The sequence below is a fragment of the Mesoplodon densirostris genome, chromosome 18 (assembly GCF_025265405.1).
Source record: "Mesoplodon densirostris isolate mMesDen1 chromosome 18, mMesDen1 primary haplotype, whole genome shotgun sequence".
NCBI classification, from domain to species: domain Eukaryota; kingdom Metazoa; phylum Chordata; class Mammalia; order Artiodactyla; family Ziphiidae; genus Mesoplodon; species Mesoplodon densirostris.
This window is the reverse complement of record NC_082678.1, coordinates 30,747,133-30,764,192: the sequence shown is the minus strand read 5'-3', so window position 1 is coordinate 30,764,192 and position 17,060 is coordinate 30,747,133. Positions and strand designations below refer to the sequence as shown.

The window sequence follows — 17,060 nt, the reverse complement described above, 5'->3', positions numbered from 1 at the left end:
CCTCTGCCTTCCTGGAGCTCCCAGTCCAGCAGGAGAGCCCCATGCTGCCAACATGGTGAAATAAAGGGCACTGGAGGATGGCAGTGGGTGGAGAGGTGGCAGATGTCCAGATGGGTCCCCCAGCCAGTAGTGCCCAGGAGAAGCCAACCTCATCTGTGCTGACATCCTCAGAGCTGGGTCCTCTCTCTGTGCCTTAGTTTCCTCTTCTGCAGGTGATACCATAAGGCTCCTAATCCTTCCTGCAGATTAAGGTCTAGGCCTCTATGACTGAGGACCATTCCAGCTGCCCCCTCGCTCCCGCAGAGGGAGCAAACAGACCAACGTTGCCCCTTCATCCCCCGGAGTCTGGGCTTGAAGATCCTGGGGTCTGCCAGAGGCCCAGCCAGCTGATGTGGTGGGCTCCTGGAGCTCAGGGCTCAGCCCAAGGCCTTCCCCAACAAAACTGAATTCCAGACAGCAGCCAGGAGCCCCGAGTTGGGCAGTCTGTGCTGGCAGCAGGGGAAGGGCATGAGCACCGGGCAGGAGGTGGACAGAAACCCCAGAACTTGTCCTCTGACCTTGAGTCATGCAACAGACTGCTGGGGTGAAGACGGAAAAGGGGTTGTGATGGAGGTCATACCCCAAACTGAGTTCTAGATCCACCAAATAAAAGGGTTCAGGGTCAAGAGCGGACCGTGGTGGGTGGGCTTTCCAGAACTCTGGCCAGCTGGAGGCAGAGCCATTGGCTGGGGACACTGCTCCAGCCTGCCCCACCCTTCCTTGAGGATGTGGCCCCGCTGGTGCTGTCCTCAGTTTGGGTACCAGTCTGGGGACCCCAGTATGTGTAACCAACTGCCTTCTCAAGCAGAAGTGCAAAAAGGGTTGGTGTGAGTTCTACCAGGATGTTAGGGTCCTTCCAGCTGGGGGACCACAGCTGGGGACTCATGATGGGACCCTGAAACTAGGTCCTGAAAAGTTACGCAGGTGAAGTGGGAGGGTGTTCACGCAGGGAAGAGGGCAGGGGTAGGAGACAGAGGGAGGAAACAGTGATTCTGGGCGATACATCAGTGTGACTGATCACGGAGGGAGGGGTGGGTGGGAAGATGAGTGGCGAGCAGGGGCGGATCTTGATGGTGTTTAGAGTCTTCTGTAGGCGAGGGAAGTCATTGTAGGGTTCTCCACAGATGAGTGACATGGCCAGAAGTGTACTTGAGAAGAGTCTCACTAAGCCACCTCTGCACTGAGCCAGCCAGCTGGGTGTCCACCTGCATGCCCTTTCCCACCTCCTCTCCTTCTGCCTGTAACTCCTGTCCTCTCTGCGTCTTGCTGGATACCCCCTGCTGACCCTTTTAAGAATCAACTCAGCATAGTCCAGTGAAGCATGGCAGCTGGGCCACACATGTTTATGTCTTCTCTTCCCAAGCGCCTTTCAAATGAAAAGGATTTTTTAAAAAAGCCCTACTACAAAAGAACCCTGAGACTTCTCAGGCGGTCCAATGGTTAAGACTCCACACTTCCACTGCAGGGGGCCCAAGTTCAATCACTGGGCAGGGAACTAAAATCCCGCTTGCTGTGTGGTACAGCAAACAAAACAAAACAAAACAAAAAGACCCCCACAAAAAACCTTGTACAAGAATGTTCATAGCAGCATCATTTACAATAGCCCCAAACTGGAAGCAGCCCAGGTATTCCTCTAGTGGAGAATGGATAAACAAATGGCTATAGTCATCTGATGGAATACTACTCAGCCGTGAAAAGGAACAAACTACTGATGCATGTGACAAGGTAGTTAAATTTCAAAAATAATATGTTCAGTGAAAGAAGCCCAACACAGAGTAAAAGTGTATGATGCCATTTATATGAAATTGTAGAATAGGAAAAGCTGACCTATGGCGGTAGAAATCGAATTGTTGCTTGGGGAGTGGAGGGGCCAGGAGGGGCTGACTGGGCTCTGCTCACACAGTGTGGTTCCTTTTCCAAGCTGAGTCTCCTAGAGCCATCCTTCATTACCCAGAAGCCCCTCAGCCACCCCTCAACGGTGCCACATGTGCCTCCAACTCTCTGTACCCCCAGCCGAACTGCCCCCCTTCCCTTCTCTTTCGTGCTGCATTCCCCACTCAGGGGACGATGGCACCGCCGTCCACCAGTCCCCAGTCATCTCTTGTTGTGGCCTGCGAGCCCTGAGAAAACCCCTCTGCCTGATCGTGGGAATGAAATTGGAGAGTCGTCCTGGCAAGACCACGCCGCCACCCAGCTCAGTGGGTTGGGAAATCTCTCTAAGAACAGGTCTCACCCATCTTTGTGTCCATGCAGACTCAGGTCCACAGACGAAAGGAAACATTGACCAAGCAACCAGGTGATGACTGACCAGGGTTTCCAGCACCTGGGACCCTGGCCTTCCTCCCCGCAGCTGGGAATCCCCCTGAGTCCTGCCAGCTGGAGGCAGACATGCCGGTGGGGCTGGCCTACTGCAGAGTTTCAAGGGCCAAGGCTGGCCTCCCCTTGTTCCCGTTCCTCCTTTTCGTGTCCCCGGCTCCTGAGTGCCCTCCCACGTCCCTCCAGATCTCTCCTCCCTCCTTACTCCCATTGCGCTGCCCTCTAGCTGGAGCCGGAACCAGAGGTCCCACAATCCTCTAGTGCATCCCGGAACACCCCCCCCACCGCCCCGCTACTCCTCACCCCACCCCCGCCCTGCCACCTTCTTCTTCCCTCTGCAAGCAAGAGGCACTGCAGAGTGACTGCTGCCCTGGGCTGGGGCAGAGCTCACCCTTCCTGCCTCCTCTGAGACCCTTTGCCTCCTGCTCCCACCAGAAGGGTCCGTCGTTGCTCTCCCAGCATCCCATCTCCCTAGCATCTTCAATTCACCCTCTCCCCGGGCTAGCCCCTTCCTTCCTTCAAGCACACGCAGGTCACCCCATCTTAAAAAAGGTTCCCTTAGGGCTTCCCTGGTGGTGCAGTGGTTGAGAGTCTGCCTGCAAATGCAGGGGACACAGGTTCGTGTCCCAGTCCGGGAAGATCCCACATGCCACAGAGCGGCTGGGCCCGTGGGCCATGGCCGCTGAGCCTGCACGTCCGGAGCCTGTGCTCTGCAACGGGAGAGGCCACAGCAGTGAGAGGCCCCCCCACCACACAAAAAAGCTTCCCTTTGTCCTGTCTTCATCACTTCCTGCCCTCTCCTCCCTTTCACCCTGATCTGAGCTCGGAGTTTGCTGCCTGCTCTCAGACTCTGGGTTCTACCCCTGTCGTGCTAATGAAATGCCCTGTGGGAGGCCACAGGCCTTCCCTGGGCGAATGCTGGCTTCCTTCCTTCCAGAGGCCACTCTGGCCTGTTGACTCTCACTGCAGGCTCCTTGGGGTAGGGACAGCCAGGAACAGGTGCGTCCATATAGGTGTGTGTAGGGGGCGAGGCGGGGAGGGGTGGGTGAGGTGGCTCCCTCCTACCCTAATGGTGGCCCTTCTCCAGGCTCCTTACTCTCTGCTCTCCTCTCTGGTCTCCCTTCTGGAAGAGTCTGTGCACCTGGGCTGCAGCCTTTACATTCACCAGGTCCCCTGGGACTGTGTCTTAGTCCTGGCTCTATCTCATTCCGGTTTTGAGCATCATGTTTGTTCGCCAACAGATTCCACCATCTCCACTGCATAACCTGTGGTGACCTCCACAGGACAGGACTAATGCCATTGTCATCTCCCCCCTCCCCCAAATGGCTCCACTTCATTTACTATTTCATATGGTTATTCATTCCCTGTGAATTCAACACATGTCTGTCACTCTCCACTCCTTCACACGGTCCTCCACTTCTCCAGGTGGGATTCATTTTCATTTTGTAGCCACATCTTTTGTTGTCACTTATACCTGTCTGTTCCCAAGTCCCTTTGGAGGTCACCACGGGTCATCTTCGTAGAGGAGTCTGGGAGGCAACTTGTCCTACAGATAAAAGTTTCCTGGACCCAAGGGTGAGGGCCTTTAAGCTGAGCATTTGGGTGTGGGGCCAGGGTGGGGTTTGCCTTCTCTTTGTGACCCACTTCTCCCTGCATGGAGGTCGTTGGGCCTAGTTGCTGTTTCTCTTCCTCTTTGCCTGGGAGACCCTTAATCCCCCTCGTAGTAGAACCCACACATGAAATAGAGCCAGGGAATGTGGCTGGGGTTGAGCTCCAACCCCCTGTGAGGTCCGACCACCACACCTGGACACCCCACCCTTCTCTCCAAAACTGGCCTTGAACTGTAGGCCCAAGCCCACCTGGCCCTGTGGCACAGTGCCAACTCTGGGCCCAGCCTCCTGGGCCATCTCCATCAGGCCAGGCTTCATCATTAGCCAAACAGCAGGCACCAGGGTCTCTCGGGCCCCTCACAGAGCTCCCAGCCCCAGTTTTGACCCTGAGTAGCTGGGCTCCACAGCTGTCGAGCTCAGTGGCCCCAGGGCCTGTCCTGGTGTACAGTGGGGTGAGCCCAACAGGGACAGCTGAGCTGGGCACAGCTCTGACCTGGTGACCTTGTTGTCGGGTGCAAACATCTCAAAGGCCATTTGCTGACCCTGTGGACTTGGGTGGGGTAATAAAAGATATGCGTGTGAAGGGGTTGAAAGCTGGTTTCACCTCACCAACCCTGCATCTCGGGCCTCTGTGGTCCTTATCCCCAGGGCCTAGGCTCCAGGGGAGCTGGGGCCCACAAAGGAGCAGATGAGAATGAGAAAGGCCAGGCCTCTCCCGCTGCCCTCCATCCCTTCCCTCTTGTCCCGGATCCCCCCTCCCTCTGCCCTCCCCTGGCTCACACCAGCCACAGGCCCCACTCAAGCTTCAGCTGGGACTCAGGGCCCTACTCCCTCTTTTATTACCTCACCCAAGCCCACAGAGTCAGCAAGGGTGGCCTCTTAATAGTTTCCAGGACAGGGCAGGGTGGGGTTTCCTCAGAGGCCACCCTGGCTGAATGCTCTGCACCCCTGGGGGCATCAGGAAGCAACCGGGGCCCAGTGACTGAGAACTCCTTAGTGTTTACTGTCTGCGGTCACATATTTCCAAGGCGACTTGGCTGTTTTTCCACCTATTGACGATCTGCTCAGCAGCTCATTCATTCATTCAATACTTAAAATGCCGGGCCCTGTGCTGGATGTGGCAAATATAGGAATGCGGCAGGATATCTGCCCACAGGGGTGTGCAGACTCATGGGCTTCTGAGGCTGAAACTCTCAGAGGCGGGGTCTGCATGCTACCCTTCCCCTCCCACCTCCCCCGCCCACAGTTCACTTTAAGCAATTTGGAGGGAACTGGGATGCCGCTAGGGTTGGGGATAGGGCTTGGTATGCAGAGTGAGGCAGGAGTGGGGTGCAGGGTGGTCTGGGCAAGGGGGCAGAGCCACTGACAGAAGGGGGTGGCTGGGTGAAGGGCGGAGACCAGTTGGCAGCCTCTCAGCCTCAGCTTAATTCCCTGGGCTAATATCAGCCCTGGGAGGGCTGCCGGCAATCCACTGTGGCTTCAAATGGTCTTGGGGGCCGTGGGTAAGGTGGGATGTGTGCAAGCAGGCTGCGCTCCCCAGTTCCTGGAGCTCTTGTTTTCCTGGGAGCTCAGCGAGCTACTTTCTTCAAGGAGGAAGGGGTCTGGGGCTCGGACCCAGGCTGCTGTCCTGCCCTCAGATCAGCATCTGGGTGACAGGGCTCTGCTGGGAGCTGGAGTCGGGGGGCAGCAGCGAGACCTGTGTCCCTGTCTCCCGCCTTGGTTAATGTGTACCCCGCCTCCCCTCCAATGCCGCTCAGCCTGGCTGGCTTCTGGGGGACCCTACCCTTCAGCTGCTCCCTCCAGGCTCCTGCACTCACAGGGAAAGCTCAGGCCCAGCATGCCAGTAACGGTGTCTCTGACCTGTCCTACCTGGGAGCCTCAGAGTGGACTGGACACATGTGCCCCAGGAGGAAGGTGACACCCCAGGGCTTCCATGCACCTCCTTGGCTCACACTGGGCAGTGCAGGCCCAGCCTGGGTGGCCTCACAAAGCGCCCTCCCATGTCCAAGTGCCTCCCCTCCTTGTCACCTGTGTTTTCCTCTTCATGACACAAGAATGTCAGCAGGACCTGGGGCCCCTCTCCCACCCCATTGTTAATGTAGACCCTCTCCACAGCCCCACCCCTGACAGGCCCAGGCCTGCCCTGCAGGGCCAGCCCACTCCTGCCTGCCAGGAGTCCAAATACACCTGTTTACCTTTGGGCCTCAGCCTGGGGATGGAAGCTCGCCTGACTCCTTACCATCTCCTCCCACCTGCCCTCACAGGCCTTCTTTCCTGTCCTCCAGCTCCCCTGATTCCTTCTGCAAGTCTGGGTCCCCAGTATGTTGAGCGGGGAAGAGGCAGGGAGAAGAGTGTTTCCTGCCCTCAGCTCAGCTCTTCAGGAGGCCTGGCGCATTTGCTTCAGGCCAGCATGGAATCCCATCCCAGGGGCCATCCAGTCACTGGAGCTGGGGGTGGCCTGTCCCGTGGGCAGACGGGGAGGGTCCCCAAAGACTGAGTTCCTGAACTTTGCCCCTCATCCCTTTCCTGGCTGGCGATACATGGGGGAGGGAGGATAGGGAAGAGGTGGAAAGTGAGGAGACAGAAAGCTGGCTTCTTGCTTTGGGAAGGGACTGTACCACACCTGAGGGTGAAGTGGCTGAAGGGCTTCTCACCTCAAAAGTGGAGATCAAAGGAAATGTGAAACCTGCCCAGAGAGCTTGAGTCATGGGCTCAAAGCCACACAGGGCAAAAGAGAAAGGACAACTCAGTGCAACATGGGGTCCTGGATTGGGATGCTGGAATGGAGAGGAGCATTACTGGGGTGATCTGCAAGATGTGAAGGGGGTCTGTGGTTACATGGGATTACCAGGTCAGTGTTCATTTCCTGATTGTGATGGTGGTACTGTGATTATGGAGGCGTGTCCTTGTTCTAAACAAACACACACTAAAGTATCTAGTGCTAATGGGGCAGCCTGTCTGCCACTTACTCTTAAGGGTGCAAAATATAAATTGACTGGGATTACATTGAATCTCTAAATAAATACGGAGTCACTGAGTGTCTTTTTGAAAAAGCCACCCAGCCAAGGGCCGGGGCAGGGATGAATAGGAGGGACAGGATCCACTCACGCTTCCCGCCCCCTCCACCACCAACCCCCAAACGCTGCCTGCTGAAAAGGTGTGTGAAGCCCTGTGTTCTGGCCGCTTCGGAGCCCCCTCTTAGCTTTGGCTGCTCGTTGGCAGCATCCACGGACCCTTAAAAGTGCCAGTGTTTGGGTCTCAGCCCGAGAGACGCTAGTCCCAAGCATAGGGATTTTCAGGAGTTCCTGGTGATTCTTCCTGGCAGCCAGAAGCTTCTTCAGCCTTTCCTTACCTGGCAGGCAGTTCTGCCATCCCCTGACCTTGCCCTCTTCCCCCAGAATGGGCCCAGGCAGAGGATGAGGAGGGGGGAAAGTGACCGGCCCCACCTGTCAATCCAGGGTGTACCCCTTTTGGCGGGGGCTGGAGGCTGAGCCTGGGGACCAGTGGAGAGGCTGGAGCCCCCATGTTCCCCCAGTGCTGGGGAGAGTGGGGAGGAAGGCCGGAGGGTGGTGGCGAGAGGGAGGGAGTCGTTGCTTAGGGGGTGAAGGGAGTCTCAGAGGGAGGCTGGGGCAGCCTCCTCAGCAAGCGGTGGGAAGGGGATGGGCTGCCTCCTGAGCTTGGTAAGGACCCAACCCGGCTGGCCCTGCAGTGTGTGCACCCTTCTGAAATATTTGGAATAATTAGCAAGGGAAAGCAGCAAGTTGGAGGGGGAATGCCAGGTTGGCCTGGAGCCAGCCTCCAGTGCAAGGAAAGAAACGGTCTTCAGGAGAAAGGGGCCTGTGGAGGCTGGACAGGATTGTGTAAGACAGTGCCCGTTTGTGTGTGTGTGTTTGTGTGTGTGTGTTTGTGTGTGTACACGCGCACGTACGTGAGTGCTGGGGAAAGGGGCTCTGACCCACAAGGGCGTGCTCGTGGGTCCAAGTGCGGGCTCGGGGGGATAGATGGGTTCCAGGCAAAGCTGGGGTGAGGGGTTTGAAAGGTGCTTGCTGAGTGTCACATATTTGCTGTGCCTCAGTTTCCCCATCAGAACTCTGGTACGTTGATTCCTCACAGGCTGGAGCTGTAGGGTCTAGGCACCCTGTCTTCCGTCTGCCCTGATGGCCTCCCTCAGCCCAACCTGCATTGGAGGGAAGGCGCTGGGCGGGGTGAATGAACCCCAGGGTGGCAAGTGGGGCCCCAGGGGCTGGGGCCCTCTGACCTCACACCCTGTCCCTTCAGGAAGGGACCAAGGGAGGGAGGAGCTGGAGACAGGCCCAGGCGAGGACCGCAGGTGAGTCTGGGCAGGCCCTCAACTTGGGCGAGGTGGGGAACGTGAGCCGAGCCCTGGGCAAGAACGGCCTTTGTGAGTGAGTCCCCAGGGCCAGGGAGGGGGCTGTGCCTCCTTTGCTGCCTGCTCCTCGGGGCTGTGGGTACAGTCTCCCCATTGCACATATAGAGGTGCCGAGGCCCTGGCTGCAGGGGAACCCCAAGGGCCGCCTCTCACCCCCTTTCTCTCTGGGCACCCAGAGATCATGAGGAGTGCATCAGGGGACACTCTGCAGGCCTTTGGTGCCCCCCATCTTCCTCCCAGCCATTCCCACTTGGGCCGTGGCCTCCCCAAAACTGGCCCATGCTTTTCCCCAGAGAAAGTTGCAAGCAGGTCCATTTTGAGATTTTATAAAACTTTATTATTAAAAATTTTTTTATTGTAAATAACTTTCCATGAAAAAGGTTAAATTGCCCGATGGGTGAGGAGAGTGGATGTGGGATGCAGCCCAGGGAGTTTATGGTGGAGCAAGACACTCCCCTGCAGGAGTGCAAGCAAGGGCACGGGACCATCCCCCCTTCCTGGTCCCAGTGTTGCTAGCAAGCACTGCGTCCCTCCCAGTTAAGCCTCAACTATAGCTACACTCACTACATTAGTCTGTCTGTGCCCTTTCCCTCTGCAGCTTGGCTGCCCCAGCCCCTAACCCCAAGATCCCCATCTCCCCGCTGCTCTCAGCCTCAAGTTGGGCTCAAAGATTAGGGACACATACCTTCTGCCCCACCTCTAAGGATGAAGCCAGAAGATCCCAGAGGCCTTAGAAAATCTCCTGGTTCCACCCGGCACCCCGGCCTCCTTTCTGTCTCCTCTCTCTCCCCCCCCACCCCCGCTGCCTAGCTCCGCCTCACAAACTGCCGGCCCCAGCCCCAGGGAAGGTCTGCTGGGAGAGGCCTCTAGGGTGTTAATTTGCAGTCACCTACTCAGCATTTGTTGTACCTGGGAACTTGCTCTGGATAGAGATCTGGGGAGGAGAGCAGGAGAGAGAGAAGCTTCGAAGCTAAGGTGTTCGGGGCGGGCCCTGTTCTGATGTTTCCAGCTTGGCCAGGGCCCCTCCAAGCCGCAGCTCTCATAGTGCAGGGCCCTTAGCGTGTCTCTGGGGCAGGGAAGAAGTGGATCCATGAAACACTGTGTGTATGGGGGGCTGGGGAGCGGAGGCAGCAATTTTGGTCCTGGGCCCCAATTCTCAGCCTGCTGGACTAGAATCTGAGGATGGCCTGGGCTGGGGGCGGTGTGGCCTCTTGGGGTGACCTGGCCCAGCCACTGCCTGGGAAGTAGGGTGTCCATGGGCCTGCACTGGCGGGGAGGGGGGCAGTCTGTGACCAGACTTTTGTGCTGTGTGGTGGTGGGGAAGGCCTGGTTTCTTACAAGAAGGTGCCCAGGCTGGCCCAGTCATGCAAGTCAGAGGGCAGTGTGGCATCCCCGGCCTCAAAGAGGGGCTCGGGGGTCAGGGAGCTACGGGTGCTCTCGTCCCAGGGGTGCTGCAGGAAGGATGTGGCCAGGAAGGTCTCATCAAAGTCCAGGCTGTCGGTAGCCTGCTCCACTGGAGGCCCCCAGGTAACAGGGCAGTCGATGTGGTGGCCATGGATGGTGAGGTCCACGTCCCCGTGTGAGGCAGGGCTCAGTGGCGGGATCAGTTCCGAGGTCTCCAGCATGCCCAGCTTCCCATCCAGTGTGCCAGCATCCAAGATGGCCTCCCAGTCAAACTTGCCCTCGAGGGGTTCCAGCTCACCCTGCTCCTCCTGGGTCACCAGCAGGGGGCTGGAGGGCCACGGGACCTTGGCCACCTGCTTGGGCAGCAGCTGTTTACGCTTAGGCCCCAGCCTGCCCTCGCCTGCAACCCAGCCCAGCTCCCCATTTGCCTCCTCGAACTCCCGCAGCAGCTGATGGGCCTCAGTGTTCATGGTCATTGGCCCAGCCCATGGGGCGGCGCTGGGCTCCAGCATGGCCCGGTGGGCAAAGGTCGGGTGGATGTGGACTGGGGGCAGCCGCCGCTTCTTGAAGGCCACACTCAGCATCTGCTCGGCGAACTGGGGTTCGATGCGCTAGAAGCCCCCCTTGCCTGGCTCGTCCTTCTCCCGAGGCACCTTGATGAAACCCTTCTTCAAGGACAGGTTGTGGCGGATGGATTTCTGTACACAGGGAGATAGGAGAGAAGGAAGACAGCTGGGTGAGTGGGTGGGGTCTGTGATGGGGGGTTCCTAGCGCCACTGCCAGTCCCACCACCACCTTCTCTCTGATGGGGGCAGCGGAGACAGAGGCACTGCTCTGACCGGGAGGCTCTGGGACACCAGCCATAGGACACCAGGAGCTGGGAGTGCTGTCGGGGGCTTTTGTTCCCTTTTGCCAGGATATCTGCCTGCTCGGTCATCCGAGCCCTGAGACGCAGGTGGCTCTCAGTACCAGCCTCTCCTGCCCTCCCTCCCTTATCCCGCCGCTTGCAGCCTCTGGGCAAAGGCCTTGGATCCCCCAGGTCCTGGACGGCCATCTCCCTCTGCCTGGGCCTGGCTGGCCTTCTCCGTTTGTGAAATGAGTGAGTGGGTGTGAGGGTGTGTGTGTGTGGGGGGGTGATGAAGTGTGGGAGGATCTGTTGACTTGTTTCTAGAGCCGGCTGCTGGCCTGGACCCTCACCCACCATGTCCCGCTCCTCCCATCCCATGCTCTGAGGCCTCAGTTGATTATTACCCAGCCAAGAGCATAGCGCTCATTCCTGGGGCCTCTCAGGCTTGGGGTAGGGTGGGGGGTGGTGGAGGGTCTCTGCTTTCTCACCAAGGTTACAAATGGTACCTGCCCCAGGGTCAGGGCCCAAGAAAACGTGGAAAAGCTGTGATCACAGGAACTATGATCCTGTGACCTGTGCCACAGGGAAGGATCTGTGCATCCTCAGGGTCTCTGTCAACAAGTAGCCCCTGATCCTGATGGTCGAAGATTCTCAGGCAGTGTGTGCCCAGCCTGAATCACCATCCTGCCTTGTTCATGCCTGGGTGCACAGTCCAAACCACGCTGGGATACAGGGGTCTGGGGCCTGGTCGGTGGGGCCGGCAGGTGAGTAGTGCTCCCTGGCAAGACTGGGATGTTTACATGGTGGGATGGGTCCCTTGGCTGCTCTGTGCCAGGTTTCAGAGACTTGGAACATGAAGCCAGTGTGGGAGGAAAGAGCCCCTGTGGAAAGCACCTGGTTGAGGTAATTGTCCCACCCAGGGAGGTTGATGAGAAGAGGGGGAGGAGTGTAGGCAGGAAACTAGGGAGGGCTTGGGGAGGGGGCTGGCACAGCAGCTTTCGGAGGGCCCCGTAGCCCTTCCGCTGGGACACAGATGGCCTTCACACCCCGCAGCACGCCCCTCTCCCCTCCCAGTGGTCCTCCAGCCAACTGAAAGCAGGCAGGATGCAGAGCCTGCCAGGAACGATGCTCTGCCTCCAGTCAGGCCCTGACAAACTGACCTTGAGGAGGGTAGTGTCGAGGAATTCCAGGACTTGGGACAAAAATGTGTCCCTCAGTCCATCAACCTACCCTGGGTGGCTGTGTCCATGCATGGTTCAGCCCTGGTCTTTGGGCTGAGCCTGCCGGATGAGTGACAAGTTCTTTCCACTTGAACCTCTATGTCGGCACCCCTACAGCCCTCTGAACATCCTCCCTCCTCCGTCTCTGAAGTCAAACGTGCAGCAGTCCAAGCACTGGGCTCCCTTGAGGTCCTTCCTCGATGGCTTTCCTCTCTCGGGGCCCTGGCTGTACCGCGCCTACTTGGCCTGCGGATCTGGGATGTGAGTCCAGTCTGCGCGGGCATGGGGATGGAGGGAGGGACTCCCCTACCTGCCAGGTGGGATCAGCGTGGTGGAAGTAGCAGAAGTTGTCCGTGATCCAATTGTAGATGGCCGACAGGGTGATCTTGGTGGCCTTGCTGGCCTGCATGGCCATGCAGATGAGCATGGCATACGAGTAGGCTGGCTTCACGTGCGGGTTGGTGGTGTAGTCCTCGTTGTTGGGTGGCAGTGCCTGCAGTCCCGAGGGCGCACTCCGCGTCGTGCACGAGGACGTGGGCTTGCCGGGCGTGTGCGGCTGCCCCAGGCAGGCGGGGTTCGCCACCAGGGGAGACCCCGGCTTGGCCGAGCCTGACAGCTCGTGGTAGCCTTGGGGGTCCGTGTCTCCCGAAGGCAGGGCCGGGTCCTTGGCATTGAGAATAGAGAATTCCTGCAGCCACTGCAGGCTGGTAAGGTTGTCATTCAGGGCGTTGCACTCCTCCAGGCCGCCTTCCAGTCCGGCCTCCTCCACTGCCCCTGCTCCCGAGACGTGTAGCCTGCTCTCCGCCATATCTGCGGGGACTCTCCGAGGGGGCTGTCAACATCCACGAGCCGAGCCGAGGGTGGCCGCCGAGCTGTCTGGCCCGCTGACTCCCGTGGTTTCAGTTACACAGCCTCCCGGAAGCGAGCTTGATCCCGCGATCCAGGGGTAGCCTCCTCCAAACTGAATGTGGTGCCTGCGGGGATCATAGCAGGAACTGAACCCTCTTTCCCCTCCCCCCAGGGGAGAGTGTGTGCGAGGGAGGAGGCTCCTACTAAAATCCTTCCTGCAGCGGGGGAGGATCTTTTACTGCCGAGGTCTGGGAAACAGAAGCTGTGCCCGGGGGTCCAACCCACACAGGGTTCACCTCCCTCTTTTCCTCTTTGATCTTTTAGAGGAGACTTAATTAGCCAAACGAGGGAATAGTGTAGGGGCATGCGAGGCCACCCCTTTCTCCCTCAAAGCGGGAAATTAAGCCCCCTCTCTCCCTCCACTACAAATGGAAATGGGGCGAGAGAGTCCAGGAGGGCAGTACGACGGGTTGGGGGGCGGGCGAGGTCGTCTGATCTTTGAAAAGGGATATTAGGATGGGGATCAATGGGAAGGAAGGAAACAAAACAGAGAGTTATAAGCGGGCGGAAAGTGAGTGTCCCCCAAATGCCTCTGATGTCAGTCCCCGGGCCCACCTCTTTGGTCGCGGATGGATGGGAGAGCGGGTTGGTACCGACGCCCTCCCTTCCCATGGCCTGCAGCGCTCCCCATCCCTTACCTGGCTCAGAGCACAGCCCAGGCCAAAGGAAGGTTCTCGAAGAAATTTCTCCCACCGCCCAACCTCACCGCGGCTCTCTGCTCCCAGCTCGAGGGCCCAGCCAGCAAACCTCGTCGCCACTCACATCCGATGGCGCCTCTCTGAAAACCAGAGGCCGAGGGACCTGCACTCAGTAGCCGCTCGCAAGGCGTCTCCTGCTGCCATGGCGACGCCCCGCCCATTTAAACAGCTTCCGCTTCTGCCATTGGCCAGGGCGTCTCCAATGTGACCGCCGGCTCTTAACCGCTCTCTCACGCGGTAACACTCTTCAAACTCCCTCCTACCGCCCTCTCCCGCGCGACCCAGCCCCCTAACCCCCACCGCATCCAGGCTCCGCCCATTTCCGCCCGAGGGCCCCGCGCAGGGCTCGGAGTGGCGCGCGGCTCTGTGCTCCCGCAGAGGCCCCCGGGGCCCTCAGCGAGCAGTTCGCCGCGGGAACCGTACTTCGCCCCACCCGCTTCCTATCTGGGCTGCTCACAGGTGTCAACGGCTCCTGGGACGCAGCCCGTGGCGTGGGGGCCAGGGCTGGGTGCATGCTTGGGGCTTTCCTTTCCTCTCCTCTGGGCTGCGAGTGGCACTTCCTCACGTTTCTGCGGCCTGTCCAGGTCTCCCGACCGAGTGTCGTCTTGGTGCCCGCAAGCAGGTCTGACTCTCCGATGCCACCTGCCGCTCAGGTCCGCAGAAACGGCAGCCCCTGTCGCAGACACCCCAAGGTGGCCAGGGTAATCCAGTGTTTCCCGGCAAGCGCTCCCTCCCCGCCCCGCCCTCAGCAAGATTCCCAGAAGGTGACATTCCAGAGGCTTCTTCAGAAGTGCTCTCCCACCTTTCCAGATAGCCGAGGAAACAGAGCTGGTGGGTGAAACACGGGAAAGCGGTGGACTTGCCAAATTCTTTTACTGGGGTCATTTGCCCGATTAATTTCACAAGCCTTTAAGTGACGGACTAACGGTGGACTGTGGTCCTTCCTCCTCCCTTACCCAAGCCTCCCTCCAGTCACCAGCTTTCCTGCTCTTCAGTTATTGAGGAGCTGCAGTTGGAAGTTCTCCGGTTGAAGGGGTGGAGGTGGGGTGGTGGAGGTGAGGGCTCCTTATCAGGCCTCTGCGCAGGAGCTGTGCCCGGGGGATGGTACACCAGCTCCCACCCAGAAACATGTCTTTCGCTCTACCCCTTGCCCTCTCTCACTCCTCCATGTCCAGCTTGTCTTGAGTCACAGTATTAAAAGCGCGCTGGAGAAAATCGGACAGAAACTTTCACAAATAGGCCAACTGCGCAGTTAACACCTCTCCTTCCCTTGTGAACAGTTTTATTCATTTTTAAGAATCATGCAGCAATCCATAAATATTGCATCCTTGACGTCCCCACTGTAGTGTGCCCATGAGTGTACTTCAGGGAGTGAGGGGTACACAGATAGCACAACAGTACACACATACATACACACACTAGGTGGGCAGATCCTAAAGCACAGTGAGCAAGCAGCATGCCAAGGTCAGGTGAACAGGACACAAACTCTCCCCAGGTGAGATGGCTTAACGTGTGTGGATCCGTGCCCAGGAGATGCCCCAGTGTGGGCATGACCTCTGGTGGGATGGGACTGGGGAGGAGAAGGAAAAAGGGCTCTGTGAGAAGGCTGGGATCACCACACCACCCGGAAGTGAGCTCATAGGTGAGGTCCGACCTTAGTGTGGCAGGAAGGAGCCCCAGGCCTCTGGTTAGTCTGTGTCCTTGTGTGAGAAACCAGGCCCCATCATATTCTCTCTGGGTCAACTGCTAACAACATGACCATCTCCAGATGATGACTTGGGTGGCTGCCCTGTTCCCCGACCAGGCTCTGTGCCCTGTCCCCCGATCCCAGCCCTTTTGGATGGCATATTTCTGCTCGCCAAAGAGCTAAATGAGGGCAAAGAGGTGAGGGGATGGGGGAGCGAGCAGGAACTGTCTGAGAAACAGGAGTGAAGGGCCACTTCTCACCCGGGTATGTCTTGGTTATGGAACCAAGGCCTTGAGGAATCTCTCTGAGCCTCTTCCTGGGAGAAGACAGACCCTCCAGAAAGGGTGAAGACAATGGCTTCCTCTTAGGGTTCCTGGCCACTGTGGCGACTGTTTACCTGCATCTCCTTCATCTCAGGTAACACCACACTGTGAATACTACCTGCCAAGAGAGGAGGTGGATATGTATGCCACCACCCCAGGCTAAGGGAGCACCCCCTTCTCTAGTGCTTCTGGGGCTCAGACATCAAGGAAATCCGGAAGTATGGTTATTGCTCGAATCTTCAATATGAAAGGGGCTGTAAGAATGTTTCGGGGAAAGAAAGGACATTAAATGGGGCCTGAAAAAGCAGAGCCCACTGCAGGATTTCAGAGTGGGTGGACACGGGAACTCAAGGCAGAAGCTGAGATTCAGGCTTGGCTCATGTAGTGTCTGTCAGGACCACAGGCCTCCCCCTGCCCACCCCCAGGGCAAGATGTGAATCACAACCACCAGGCAGTGAGGGTCACCACGCACCTGGCGGCGCAAAGAAGCCACACAGGAGGTGCAAAAGATCCCCCGGCACTGGGCTCTCTTTGAGGCCTTGGGAAGGACCCTGAAAAGCTCTTGTAGGGCAACAATTCCAACTACTAATTCAGGCCATCATGGTGGGCATAGCCTAGGGCTCTGTCACATCTCAGCCTCACAAACTGTTGGATCCCACTTTGCTTCTCAATCTCATGCTCCACTAAACAACCACATCTTCCAAAAGCCAGCAGACAATGCATCTAACAGAGAGCTATGAGGAATCCATTGATAACACTAGTGTTAAGAGATGAACAGCCAACAGCTTACGGTCTTGCTGTTTCAGGCTGTTATTTATATGCCCTACACTGGACTGAGGTGGGGTGGACATGTGATTTGAACAATAAATCTCTGATGAGCCTATGGAAGGCAGTACCTCCCCCTCCCCCCATCAGGCTCAGCTGATCTGGAGGACAGGGGAGGAATACCGGTGGGGTGAGGAGCCTCCCAGACCACAACTGATCCCAGCTCAGTCCTTCCCCCAACCTCCTTTGGGGTTCCTGGGCACGAAATGAGAACCACAGATCCACCCCTCTCTCAGCCTATTCAACTATTTCAGAAAAGATGGGTAGAGACGGGGGCAGCAAGGATAAGAATGCCACGTGAGGGGCCTCCCTGGTGGCGCAAGTGGTTGAGAGTCCGCCTGCCGATGCAGGGGATACGGGTTCGTGCCCCGGTCTGGGAGGATCCCATATGCCGCGGAGCGGCTGGGCCCGTGAGCCGTGGCCGCTGAGCCTGCGCGTCCGGAGCCTGCGCGTCCGGAGCCTGTGCTCCGCAACGGGGGAGGCCACAACAGTGAGAGGCCCGCATACGGCAAAAAAAAAAAAAAAAAAAAAAAAAAAAAGAATGCCACGTGACAGGGCGGTAGAGATGAAACGTGATAATATACGACAGTACCTAGCAAGTGCCTCGTACATAGAGGGCGTCAAAAATACCTTTGCAGTGTCACCTTAGGATGGAGCCCCAGGCCTTCCTGAGTGCACCTGATCATAAATAACTCCCCGGTAGGTCATCATTTAACTGAGGGGTTCTCAGATTCAAGGCCTCCTTCCTAAGCAGACACACGAGGCATAGCCTCTGCTACCAGAAGCAAGAAC

General features: G+C 57.9%; 1 pseudogene; it reads right to left on the bottom strand.

Annotated features, from left to right (window-relative positions):
* Window positions 1-9,689: 9,689 nt before the first annotated feature.
* On the bottom strand, window positions 9,690-12,634 carry LOC132479317 (forkhead box protein J1-like; annotated as a pseudogene).
* Between the last annotated feature and the right edge of the window lie 4,426 nt (window positions 12,635-17,060).